This window comes from Daucus carota, chromosome 7 (assembly GCF_001625215.2).
Source record: "Daucus carota subsp. sativus chromosome 7, DH1 v3.0, whole genome shotgun sequence".
NCBI lineage: Eukaryota > Viridiplantae > Streptophyta > Magnoliopsida > Apiales > Apiaceae > Daucus > Daucus carota.
The window spans coordinates 18,311,216-18,325,134 of record NC_030387.2 but is presented as its reverse complement, the minus strand read 5'-3'; positions in this window follow the sequence as shown (position 1 = coordinate 18,325,134).

The window sequence follows — 13,919 nt, the reverse complement described above, 5'->3', positions numbered from 1 at the left end:
AATATATATAATATACATATAAGTATGTGTAAATATAAATATAAATATATATATAAAGATATATATAGCTCTCTCTAAATATAAATATATTTATGCACATAATATAATATATATATATACACTTAATTATATAATTGCTTATGTAAAATATAAATACATATACTATATACATATATATTTATTTAAATATACATACATATAAATATACATATACATATGTTTAAAAAACATATATACATATATATTATATATATTATATTTAATTAAATATACATATATACATATATATAAATATATTTGTACATATACAAATATATAAATGCACACATATATAAGATAGGTCACTTCCTCATATGGCATTTGAGCAGAGACTTTGGCATAGCTGATGGAGACTAGACATTTGACTTGGCTTGGCTTTGGAACAAATGACTTGTTATAACTAGATCAATTCTTCGATCGATAAATACTTTGCAAAGCTCCGTACGTGCTGACGCTTAGTGCACTGGTCTGGTTCACAAGCGACTAACACTGAAGTCACACATTGTACCTTCTTTGTCAGCAAACATTGATCAGTCGGTTCCGGGTTAGTTTATGCTTCAGTTTGTTGATTATAATTAACCAACCAAGATATAGACATATCTTGCTTCAGGGGTTGCACTGAAATCTTCCGAGTACTTAGACAACATCTTCATTGCTTCCACAATCTTGAATACTTCAATCTTTATTCTTCACTGAGGCATGAACATATTAATGAACTTCTTCCAGTGAACTTAATCCTTCAAGACTATAGATGGCTTCTTCAACCTTTGTCTTCGTATCTTCCGATTCCGGTGCAGACGTAGTGTTATTTACTTGTCCGGTTCTATTGTTGAGTTATCATCCCTATGTAACAGATAGGGTTGTCTTTATATTTAGACTTACACATGTTTTCACATTGTCTGTATATTATATATTGTAGACAATCTAGTATCAAATGGGATAGCAGAAGATTAGATTGTCAGACTCCTTATATAATATAATAAAGGTTCACAGTCGAGGTGGTGTTAGACAAACCACTGGAACGGCTGAAGTATTATTTGGAAATAGTTTATCTTGACTATTGAATAATACTTATGTACTTTGTGTATATTGAACGGGATCAAAATAATAGAATAATTGTTTCTTTAATTCTGACAATAAAGAACTAAGATTCTATGATGTTATTAATGCTTAAGTTCTTAATCCGGATATAGTGATTGACACTTGTATTTAATGCACATGCCTTGACTCATAAATTAAGTAATTTATTTTAAATTACGAATTTATGTATTGGGCAATGACATTATATACAGAGTGGGATATTGACTATAAAAGGAAACCGTGTCCGAAAAATAGATTCGGGTGATGATGTCCTCTTGAAAGCTCATAAAGATAATTATGCTTTAGTCCTGCAGGCAGATTTGTTCTTGCATAATTGTAAGGTTGAGTGGATGATCAAGGATAAAAGATATTAATTAAATTAATTGTCAGAAATTAATTTAATTAATGGACATGCGATATCTTAAACATGGGGAATTTATAAGCAATTAATATGGGAGCCGAATTATATAATTAATTTACGGAATTAGGAAAGGTAGTGCAAATATTAGTTCTTTAGTGGATAGAATTAATATTTAATGACATTGGGCCTGGCCCGGAATGTCATTGGAAGGCCTGACCTAATGATCCATGATCCCTGCTGTAGCCTATATATATTCTCGTTCTCCTAAAGCTGAAAGATACACCAAAACGAATTAATCCTAGAGTCAGAGAGAGGCAGACGTTTTTCTCAAGGAGACAGCTAGGGTTTTGGGTTTTCGGAGCTTTAAGGAGAGGCACACCTTGGGAGATCGAAGGCCACACTTCGTCCAAGGAGAATCGAGGAATACAGTAGAAGACGTGGATTTGAATCGCTTGCGCCGTAGCGATTAAGGTTAATATTCTGTTCGAACTTTTAATTAGTATCATAAAACGCAGGACCAAGGTCCGTTTGTTCCTACAATGGCATCAGAGCGAGGTTGCGGTTCTGCGATTTATGATATGTAGTCCATGTCATGATTATATATGCATGTATATAGTGATTCTGTGATGCAGGTCGTTGTCCACTATTATGGCCGTGTTTTAATTATTCTGTTATGTTTGGATTCCACGTGGTTTATCGTGGCTGTTGTAAATCACGAGGGTTGATCGTGATAGTTTAATCTTGTAATTCAATTTGTAATTGTTTTAGATTATGATCTGATGTAATAGAATAGGCTGGTTCGTCTGTACAATTAGTATGTAATTGTTTGATCAACGGGGCTGCAAGAAACAAGGATCTTCCGCTGCTGCGATTAGGGTTTCGGGGGTGCTGCACTGTTTTGGGCGTAACTTTTGCATACGATGTCCGATTTGGGCGAATGAGCACTTTTCGGAGACGGCAGAACGAGACGAAGCTAGTCACAACCCGGGGAACCCTGGTTGAGGTGATTTCGAAGGTGTTTTTCGGACTTTTTCGAGGCATTCTGAGGCCGTTTAGGCCTCCAAACGGGCTCTCGAAGTTTTCTGGACAGATCTGGATTCTGACGAAGGATGAATTCGAAGCTGATTTTTCCGGGGCCATAATAGTGGATGTGCTTTATTATGATTATTGATTATTGTTATTATGTGTTTCTTGTTTGTGTTGTTATGCCATGTGATACTAACCCTTCGCATGCTAGAATGACATGGACATATGGATGTTTTTAATTAATGCTTTAATCATGCTAGTATGCTGCCATGTTATGTGTTCTTTATGTGTTCTTTATGTTGCTATAACCATGATAGTATGCGTGTGGACTTCGAAGAAATAACATAGGGCGATGCATCTAGATTAAAATCCTCAAAATAAATTCTAAGTGGGAGAGAGAGTTAATATGGTATTAAATCCCATGGTCTCCATCATTGTTTGTATGTAATTTAACCTAAAGACGAATATAAATTATGTATACGTCACCCATCGTGGCATGTAATTTATGGTGTCTAGAATGTTATAGTTATTACTGGAACAGACTTCTTCAATTAATACGAATAGATACGGATTTTCTTTATCTCTGATTTGGGGCGATTTCGAAGGCTTACGGGTATTAAGTGAGACCGATGTGACTCCTCCACTGCCTAGAAGTCAAACCAGACACGAATATTGAATTGAAGTATTTTATTCGAGAAATATTGGAAGGTATACATGCCGCCCATCGTGGCGTACCAAGTTCCATAGGTTTCGGGTAATTTAAGATTTGATGATGGTATACACTTAGCTATGAAAAATAATATAGACCATCCCAACGTGGCTTATTGTTTAGTAATAGGACCGAAGTAACGTTTAAACAAATTTAGGTGGTATACATGTCACCCATCGTGACGTACCAGAAACTTATGGTGTTTAAACGTTAGTGCATTTAATTTTTAATCATTGTTAGAGGAACCAATAGGACTTAATTTTTTATGCACCCTTCTTTATGTGTAATGTGATTTTTTCATGCATGATTCTCAGGATATAATGGGGTTTAATCCACTTTTCACCATACTTAAGGATAACAAACTTACCGGACCTAACTATATTGAATGGAAACGTAATTTGGACATTGTGTTGACTGCTGAGGAGTAAAAGTTTTGCACTTATGAACCCAAGCCTGAACAGCCCGCTGCTGATGCTCCTGATGAGGAGAAAGAGTATTATAAGCGGTGGAAAAAGGCTGATGAGATGTCGCGATGTTACATTCTGGCAGCAATGTCGGGTGTTTTGCAGCATCAGCATCAGGCTATGGCCACTGCTTCGGATATGCTCTTTAATCTCAAAGAACTTTTTGGAGATCAGAATAGGGCTGCTAGGAAAGTAGCCATGAAGGCTTTAATGAACACTCAGATTGCTGAAGGTACACCTGTAAGGGATCATGTTCTCAAGATGATGTCACATCTGAATGAGATAGAGATCCTTGGTGCAGAGCTTGACGGGGAAACCCAGATTGACATTATCCTTATGAGCTTGCCCAAGAGTTTTGAGCAGTTCCGCTTGAATTACAACATGAACAAGAGGCAGTATAGTCTTGCGGAACTGCTGACAGAACTTCAGGCAGCTGAGGATTATTTCGCCAGAGTGTTCAAGTGAATGTGGCTGAGAAAGGTTCTTCCTCTAAGCCGAAAGGCAATAAGAAGAAGAAAAAGGCTCAGACACAGAAAGCTGTGAAGGCAGTGGGAGTTCAAGGTGGTGTGAAAAAGCCTAAAGGGAAGTGCTACCGGTGCAAGCAGTCGGGTCACTGGAAAAAGGATTGTCCTCTTTCTAAGAAGACAAACGATACTGGTATGTCTCTTTCTCTAGTTACAGAAACATTTGTAGCGGCTATATCTACGAGCACTTGGTGTGTAGATACTGGAGCCACTGATCATGTTTGTAACTCTATGCAGGGGTTCCAGCAATCCAGAATGCTTAGAGATGGTGAGATCTACGTGTTCATGGGAGATGCTACGAAAGTAGCAGTAGTTGCAGTAGGAGTTATTCATTTATCTTTTGGTTCTGATAGGATTTTGGTTTTGAACAATTGTCTTTATGTACCTTTTTTAGAAGGAATTTGATTTCGGTTTCTAAACTTGCTATGGATGGTTATAATGTTTGTTTGGATCGTAATGTTTCTATTATGATGAATAAACGGATTATATGTTCTGGTACATTGCAAGACAATTTGTATATAATTAATCCTAGTCAACCCGCACTGCAACTACAACATAGGGTATTGAATAACACATCTTCTACCTCTAATAAAAGAAAGGAACCTTCTAGTTTGAACCAAACATATCTTTGGCACTTGAGATTAGGTCATATTAACTTGAGGAGGATTCAAAGACTGGTAGTAGACGGGCCTTTAGGCTCATTGGCAGTGGAGCCATTTCCAGTTTGTGAATCCTGCTTGGAAGGTAAAATGACCAATAGGCCTTTTAAGGCAAAGGGGAATAGAGCCAAAGAAGTGTTAGGATTGGTTCACTCTGATTTATGTGGACCTATGAATATCCAAGCAAGAGGTGGTTATGAGTATTTCGTCACTTTTATTGACGATTATTCTAGATATGGATACGTTTATTTGTTGCGCCGTAAGTCTAAGTGCTTTGAGAAATTCAAAGAGTACAAAGCTAAAACAGAGAAGCGACATAATAAAAGTATCAAGTCACTACGATCTGATCTTGGTGGCGAATACTTGCTTGGGGAATTCAGGGAATATTTATCAGAGAATGGGATAGAATCCCAGTTGACTGCACCAGGCACACCCCAGCAGAACGGTGTAGCAGAGAGAAGGAACCAGACTCTTTTAGAGAGTGTTAGATCGATGATGAGTTATTCGGATTTACCCAAGTCCTTTTGGGGACATGCCTTAGAGACAGCAGCTTATCTTCTGAACTTAGTACCTTCTAAGTCGGTTCCTAAAACCCCTTTAGAATTGTGGACCGGGGACAAACCGAGTCTGAGACACATTCGGATATGGGGTTGTCCAGCACATGTGCTGAACAAGAACGCGACTAAGCTAGAATCTCGTACAGAAGTAAAGGTGTGTGTAGGCTACCCCATGGGAACAAAAGGTTATTTATTTTATAGTCCTAAGGATCGGGATGTCACTGTTAGCACCAATGCAAGATTCTTAGAGGAAGACTATATAATGAATCACAAACCCAAGAGTAGTATCGTTTTAGAGGAACTAGTGGGAGGGACGAATAATGAACCTGTAGTACAAGTAGAACAACCACAGCAGACTGTGCAACCGGTCACTAATACCGCACCAGTTCCTCATCGTAGTGGGAGGGTTGTTCGACAGCCCGACAGATTCATGTTTTTGGGAGAGTCTTCGGACTTGGTCTCTGGTGAACATGATGATGATCCCCGGACATACGAAGAGGCAATACAGGACAAAGATGCAAGTCTTTGGCAAAAGGCAATGGATTCTGAGATGGAATCAATGTATTCTAATCAGGTCTGGGAGCTCGTGGAACCACCCAAAGGTGTAAAACCTATTGGATGTAAGTGGGTCTACAAGAAAAAGAGGGGATCAGACAAAAAGGTGAAAGCCTGGAAAGCAAGACTTGTTGCGAAAGGGTATACTCAGAAAGTAGGTATCGATTATGAGGAAACCTTTTCGCCAGTAGTCATGCTTAAGTCAATCCGTATTCTTTTATCTATAGCAGCTCATCTCGATTATGAGATTTGGCAAATGGATGTCAAGACAGCTTTCCTTAATGGAAATCTTGAGGAAACCATCTATATGCAGCAACCAGAGGGATTCATTAAAGAAGGCCAAGAGCATCTTGTTTGTAAGCTGAAGAGGTCTATTTATGGACTTAAACAAGCTTCTAGGTATTGGAACATTCGCTTTGATCAGGAAGTCCAGTCATATGGATTTGATCAATGTCCAAGCGAGGCATGCGTGTATAAGAGATGTGAGGGAAATGCAGTGGTTTTTCTAGTGCTTTATGTTGATGACATTTTACTCATTGGAAACAATGTTAAGATGTTGTCTTCAATAAAGGCATGGTTGTTCAAACAATTTGAAATGAAGGACTTAGGTGAAGCAGCATACATCATTGGGATCAAACTTATAAGGGATCGCAAGAAAAGGTTGTTGGCTTTATCTCAGGAGCCCTACATAGATGACGTATTAGCTCGTTTTAACATGCAGGACTCCAAGAAGGGTAATTTACCCTTCAGACATGGAGTTACTCTATCAAAGAGGCAGTGTCCTTCGACACCTAAGGAGATAGAGAACATGAAGGCAGTTCCTTATGCTTCGGCATGTGGAAGCCTAATGTATGCAATGTTATGTACGAGGCCTGATATCTGCTTTGCCGTAGGCATGGTTAGCAGATACCAGTCAAACCCAGGACAAGAACATTGGAGTGTTGTAAAAGCAATACTCAAGTACCTGCGAAGGACTAAGGAGTATATGCTGCTTTACAAGTCCTCTGATTTATTGCCTCTAGGATATACCGATTCGGATTTCCAGACGGATAAGGATAAGAGAAAGTCCACCTCGGGATGTGTTTTTACTTTGGGAGGTGGAGCCGTAATATGGAGGAGTGTGAAGCAGAAATGCATCGCGGACTCAACCATGGAAGCCGAATATGTGGCAGCCTCGGAGGCAGCCAAAGAGGCTATATGGTTCCGAAACTTCCTGCTGGATTTGGGTGTGGTTCCTAATCTGCCACAGCAAATCACGATTTATTGTGATAACACTGGTGCTGTGGCGAATACCAAGGAACCGCGGGCCCATAAGGCAGCGAAACACATAGAGCGTAAGTATCACCTCATACGACAGTTCGTTAAGCGAGGAGATATCATTGTGGCTGACATAGCATCGAAGGATAACCGGGCAGTTCCTTTCACGAAGAGCTTACCAGCTAAGGCTTTTCAGGAGCACGTGGAAGCGATAGGAGTCAGATACTTGGTCACATAGTTATTATAGTTGGTAGTGGATTGCTTGTAACAGACACTGATATACTTAAAGAATATCTTGAGTATAAGTGGGAGATTGTTAGGGTTATACTGAAATATTCATTTGAAGTATATAACAATTATTTGAGAATCTTGAATGCATGTTTTCACATTGTCTGTATATTATATATTGTAGACAATCTAGTATCAAATGGGATAGCAGAAGATTAGATTGTCAGACTCCTTATATAATATAATAAAGGTTCACAGTCGAGGTGGTGTTAGACAAACCACTGGAACGGCTGAAGTATTATTTGGAAATAGTTTATCTTGACTATTGAATAAGACTTATATACTTTGTGTATATTGAACGGGATCAAAATAATAGAATAATTGTTTCTTTAATTCTGACAATAAAGAACTAAGATTCTATGATGTTATTAATGCTTAAGTTCTTAATCCGGATATAGTGATTGACACTTGTATTTAATGCACATGCCTTGACTCATAAATTAAGTAATTTATTTTAAATTACGAATTTATGTATTGGGCAATGACATTATATACAGAGTGGGATATTGACTATAAAAGGAAACCGTGTCCGAAAAATAGATTCGGGTGATGATGTCCTCTTGAAAGCTCATAAAGATAATTATGCTTTAGTCCTGCAGGCAGATTTGTTCTTGCATAATTGTAAAGTTGAGTGGATGATCAAGGATAAAAGATATTAATTAAATTAATTGTCAGAAATTAATTTAATTAATGGACATGCGATATCTTAAACATGGGGAATTTATAAGCAATTAATATGGGAGCCGAATTATATAATTAATTTACGGAATTAGGAAAGGTAGTGCAAATATTAGTTCTTTAGTGGATAGAATTAATATTTAATGACATTGGGCCTGGCCCGGAATGTCATTGGAAGGCCTGACCTAATGATCCATGATCCCTGCTGTAGCCTATATATATTCTCGTTCTCCTAAAGCTGAAAGATACACCAAAACGAATTAATCCTAGAGTCAGAGAGAGGCAGACGTTTTTCTCATGGAGACAGCTAGGGTTTTGGGTTTTCGGAGCTTTAAGGAGAGGCACACCTTGGGAGATCGAAGGCCACACTTCGTCCAAGGAGAATCAAGGAATACAGTAGAAGACGTGGATTTGAATCGCTTGCGCCGTAGCGATTAAGGTTAATATTCTGTTCGAACTTTTAATTAGTATCATAAAACGCAGGACCAAGGTCCGTTTGTTCCTACAGCTACAAGCTGTTTCCAATTTCAATCTAGCCAATAATGAAGCAACAAGTTGTTTCTGGGCTCAACGAGTCAAGAATGAAACTACAAGTTTATTCTAATGTTAAACAATCGAAAATGAAGCTACAAGTTGTTTTCAACTTCAAACGAGTCTAGAATGAAGCTAGAATTTGTTTCCAACTTAAATCTAGCCAATAATGAAGCAACAAGTTGTTTACAGGCTGAAACGAGTCAAGAATGAAACTAGAAGTTGATTCTAATTTTAAACAACCGAAAATGAAGCTACATGTTGTTTTCAACTTCAAACGAGTCTGGAATGAAGCTACAAGCTGGTTCCAACTTAAATATAGCCAATAATGAAGCAACAAGTTGTTTCCGGGCTCAAACGAGTAAAGAATGAAACTACAAGTTTATTCTAATTTTAAACAATCCAAAATGAAGCTACAAGTTGTTTTCAACTTCAAACGAGTCTGGAATGAAGCTACAAGCTGTTTCCAACTTCAATCTAGCCAATAATGAAGCAACAAGTGGTTTCCGGGCTCAAACGAGTCAAGAATGAAACTACAAGTTTATTCTAATTTTAAACAACCGAAAATGAAGCTACAAGTTGTTTTCAACTTCAAACGAGTATGGAATGAAGCTACAAGCTGTTTCCAACTTCAATCTAGCAAATAATGAAGCAACAAGTTGTTTCCGGGCTCAAACGAGTCAAGAATGAAACTACAGGTTTGTTCTAATTTTAAACAACCGAAAATGAAGCTACAAGTTGTTTTCAACTTCAAACGAGTCTGGAATGAAGCTACAAGCTGTTTCCAACTTCAATCTAGCCAATAATGAAGCAACAAGTTTTTTACAGGCTCAAACGAGTCAAGAATGAAACTACAAGTTGTATCTATTTTTAAACAACCGAAAATGAAGCTACATGTTGTTTTCAACTTCAAACGAGTCTGGACTGAATCTACAAAATGTTTCCAGCTTCAATCTAGCCAATAGTGAAGCAACAAGTTGTTTACAGGCTCAAACGAGTCAAGAATGAAACTACAAGTTGTATCTATTTTTAAACAACCGAAAATGAAGCTACATGTTGTTTTCAACTTCAAACGAGTCTGGACTGAATCTACAAAAGGTTTCCAGCTTCAATCTAGCCAATAGTGAAGCAACAAGTTGTTTACAGGCTCAAACGAGTCAAGAATGAAACTACAAGTTGTATCTAATTTTAAACAACCGAAAATGAAGCTACAAGTTGTTTGCAACTTCAAACTAGTCTGGAATGAAGCTACAAGCTGTTTCCAACTTCAATCTAGCCAAAAGTAAAGCAACAAGTTGTTTACAGGCTCAAACGAGTCAAGAATGAAACTACAAGTTTATTCTAATTTTACACAACCGAAAATGAAGCAACAAGTTATTTTCAACTTCAAACGAGTCTGGAATGAAGCTACAAGCTGTTTCCAACTTCAATCTAGCCAATAATGAAGCAACAAATTGTTTCCGGGCTCAAATGAGTTAAGAATGAAATTACAAGTTTATTCTAATTTTAAACAACCGAAAATGAAGCTACAAGTTGTTTTCAACTTCAAACGAGTATGGAATGAAGCTACATGCTGTTTCCAACTTCAATCTAGCCAATAATGAAGCAACAAGTTGTTTCCGGGCTCAAACGAGTCAAGAATGAAACTACAGGTTTGTTCTAATTTTAAACAACCGAAAATGAAGCTACAAGTTGTTTTCAACTTCAAACAAGTCTGGAATGAAGCTACAAGCTGTTTCCAACTTCAATCTTTGCCAATAATGAAGCAACAAGTTGTTTACAGGCTTAAACGAGTCAAGAATGAAACTACAAGTTGTATCTATTTTTAAACAACCGAAAATGAAGCTACAAGTTGTTTTCAACTTCAAACGAGTCTGGAATGAATCTACAAAATGTTTCCAGCTTCAATCTAGCCAATAGTGAAGCAACAAGTTGTTTACAGGCTCAAACGAGTCAAGAATGAAACTACAAGTTGATTCTAATTTTAAACAATCGAAAATGAAGCTACAAGTTGTTTTCAACTTCAAAACGAGTCAAGAATGAAACTATAAGTTGTATCTATTGTTAAACAACCGCAAATGAAGCTACAAGTTGTTTTCAACTTCAAACGAGTCTGGAATGAATCTACAAAATGTTTCCAGCTTCAATCTAGCCAATAGTGAAGCAACAAGTTGTTTACAGGCTCAAACGAGTCAAGAATGAAACTACAGGTTGATTCTAATTTTAAACAATCGAAAATGAAGCTACAAGTTGTTTTCAACTTCAAACGAGTCAAGAATGAAGCTATAAGCTGTTTCCAACTTCAATCTAGCCGATAATGAAGCAACAAGTTGTTTCCGGGCTCAAACGAGTCAAGAATGAAACTACAGGTTTATTCTAATTTTAAACAACTGAAAATGAAGCTACAAGTTGTTTTCAACTTCAAATGAGTCTGGAATGAAGCTACAAGCTGTTTCCAACTTCAATATAGCCAATAATGAAGCAACAAGTTGTTTCCGGGCTCAAACGAGTCAAGAATGAAACTACAGGTTTGTTCTAATTTTAAACAACCGAAAATGAAGCTACAAGTTGTTTTCAACTTCAAACGAGTCTGGAATGGAGCCACGAGCTGTTTCCAACTTCAATCTAGCCAATAATGACGCAACAAGTTGTTTACAGGGTTAAACGAGTCAAGAATGAAACTACAAGTTGTATATATTTTTAAACAACCGCAAATGAAGCTACAAGTTGTTTTCAACTTCAAACGGGTCTGGAATGAATCTACAAAATGTTTCCAGCTTCAATCTAGCCAATAGTGAAGCAACAAGTTGTTTACAGGCTCAAACGAGTCAAGAATGAAACTACAAGTTGATTCTAATTTTAAACAATCGAAAATGAAGCTACAAGTTGTTTTCAACTTCAAACAAGTCTGAAATGAAGCTACAAGTTGTTTCCAACTTCAATTTTGCCAATAATGAAGCAACAAGTTGTTTACAGGCTTAAACGAGTCAAGAATGAAACTACAAGTTGTATCTAACTTTAAACAACCGAAAATGAAGCTACAAGTTGTTTTCAACTTCAAACGAGTCTGGAATGAATCTACAAAATGTTTCCAGCTTCAATCTAGCCAATAGTGAAGCAACAAGTTGTTTACAGGCTCAAACGAGTCAATAATGAAACTACAAGTTTATTCAAATTTTACACAACCGAAAATGAAGCAACAAGTTATTTTCAACTTCGAACGAGTCTGGAATGAAGCTACAAGCTGTTTCCAACTTCAATCTAGCCAATAATGAAGCAACAAGTTGTTTCCGGGCTCAACGAGTCAAGAATGAAACTACAAGTTTATTCTAATGTTAAACAACCGAAAATGAAGCTACAAGTTGTTTTCAACTTCAAACGAGTCTAGAATGAAGCTAGAAGTTGTTTCCAACTTAAATCTAGCCAATAATGAAGCAACAAGTTGTTTACAGGCTTAAACGAGTCAAGAATGAAACTAGAAGTTGATTCTAATTTTAAACAACCGAAAATGAAGCTACATGTTGTTTTCAACTTCAAACGAGTCTGGAATGAAGCTACAAGCTGGTTCCAACTTAAATCTAGCCAATAATGAAGCAACAAGTTGTTTCCGGGCTCAAACGAGTAAAGAATGAAACTACAAGTTTATTCTAATTTTAAACAATCCAAAATGAAGCTACAAGTTGTTTTCAACTTCAAACGAGTCTGGAATGAAGCTACAAGCTGTTTCCAACCTCAATCTAGCCAATAATGAAGCAACAAGTGGTTTCCGGGCTCAAACGAGTCAAGAATGAAACTACAGGTTGATTCTAATTTTAAACAATCGAAAATGAAGCTACAAGTTGTTTTCAACTTCAAACGAGTCTTGAATGAAGCTATAAGCTGTTTCCAACTTCAATCTAGCCGATAATGAAGCAACAAGTTGTTTCCGGGCTCAAACGAGTCGAGAATGAAACTACAGGTTTATTCTAATTTTAAACAACTGAAAATGAAGCTACAAGTTGTTTTCAACTTCAAACGAGTCTGGAATGAAGCTACAAGCTGTTTCCAACTTCAATATAGCCAATAATGAAGCAACAAGTTGTTTCCGGGCTCAAACGAGTCAAGAATGAAACTACAGGTTTGTTCTAATTTTAAACAACCGAAAATGAAGCTACAAGTTGTTTTCAACTTCAAACGAGTCTGGAATGGAGCCACGAGCTGTTTCCAACTTCAATCTAGCCAATAATGACGCAACAAGTTGTTTACAGGGTTAAACGAGTCAAGAATGAAACTACAAGTTGTATATATTTTTAAACAACCGCAAATGAAGCTACAAGTTGTTTTCAACTTCAAACGAGTCTGGAATGAATCTACAAAATGTTTCCAGCTTCAATCTAGCCAATAGTGAAGCAACAAGTTGTTACAGGCTCAAACGAGTCAAGAATGAAACTACAAGTTGATTCTAATTTTAAACAATCGAAAATGAAGCTACAAGTTGTTTTCAACTTCAAACAAGTCTGAAATGAAGCTACAAGCTGTTTCCAACTTCAATCTTGCCAATAATGAAGCAACAAGTTGTTTACAGGCTTAAACGAGTCAAGAATGAAACTACAAGTTGTATCTAATTTTAAACAACCGAAAATGAAGCTACAAGTTGTTTTCAACTTCAAACGAGTTTGGAATGAATCTACAAAATGTTTCCAGCTTCAATCTAGCCAATAGTGAAGCAACAAGTTGTTTACAGGCTCAAACGAGTCAATAATGAAACTACAAGTTTATTCAAATTTTACACAACCGAAAATGAAGCAACAAGTTATTTTCAACTTCGAACGAGTCTGGAATGAAGCTACAAGCTGTTTCCAACTTCAATCTAGCCAATAATGAAGCAACAAGTTGTTTCCGGGCTCAACGAGTCAAGAATGAAACTACAAGTTTATTCTAATGTTAAACAACCGAAAATGAAGCTACAAGTTGTTTTCAACTTCAAACGAGTCTAGAATGAAGCTAGAAGTTGTTTCCAACTTAAATCTAGCGAATAATGAAGCAACAAGTTGTTTACAGGCTTAAACGAGTCAAGAATGAAACTAGAAGTTGATTCTAATTTTAAACAACCGAAAATGAAGCTACATGTTGTTTTCAACTTCAAACGAGTCTGGAATGAAGCTACAAGCTGGTTCCAACTTAAATCTAGCCAATAATGAAGCAACAAGTT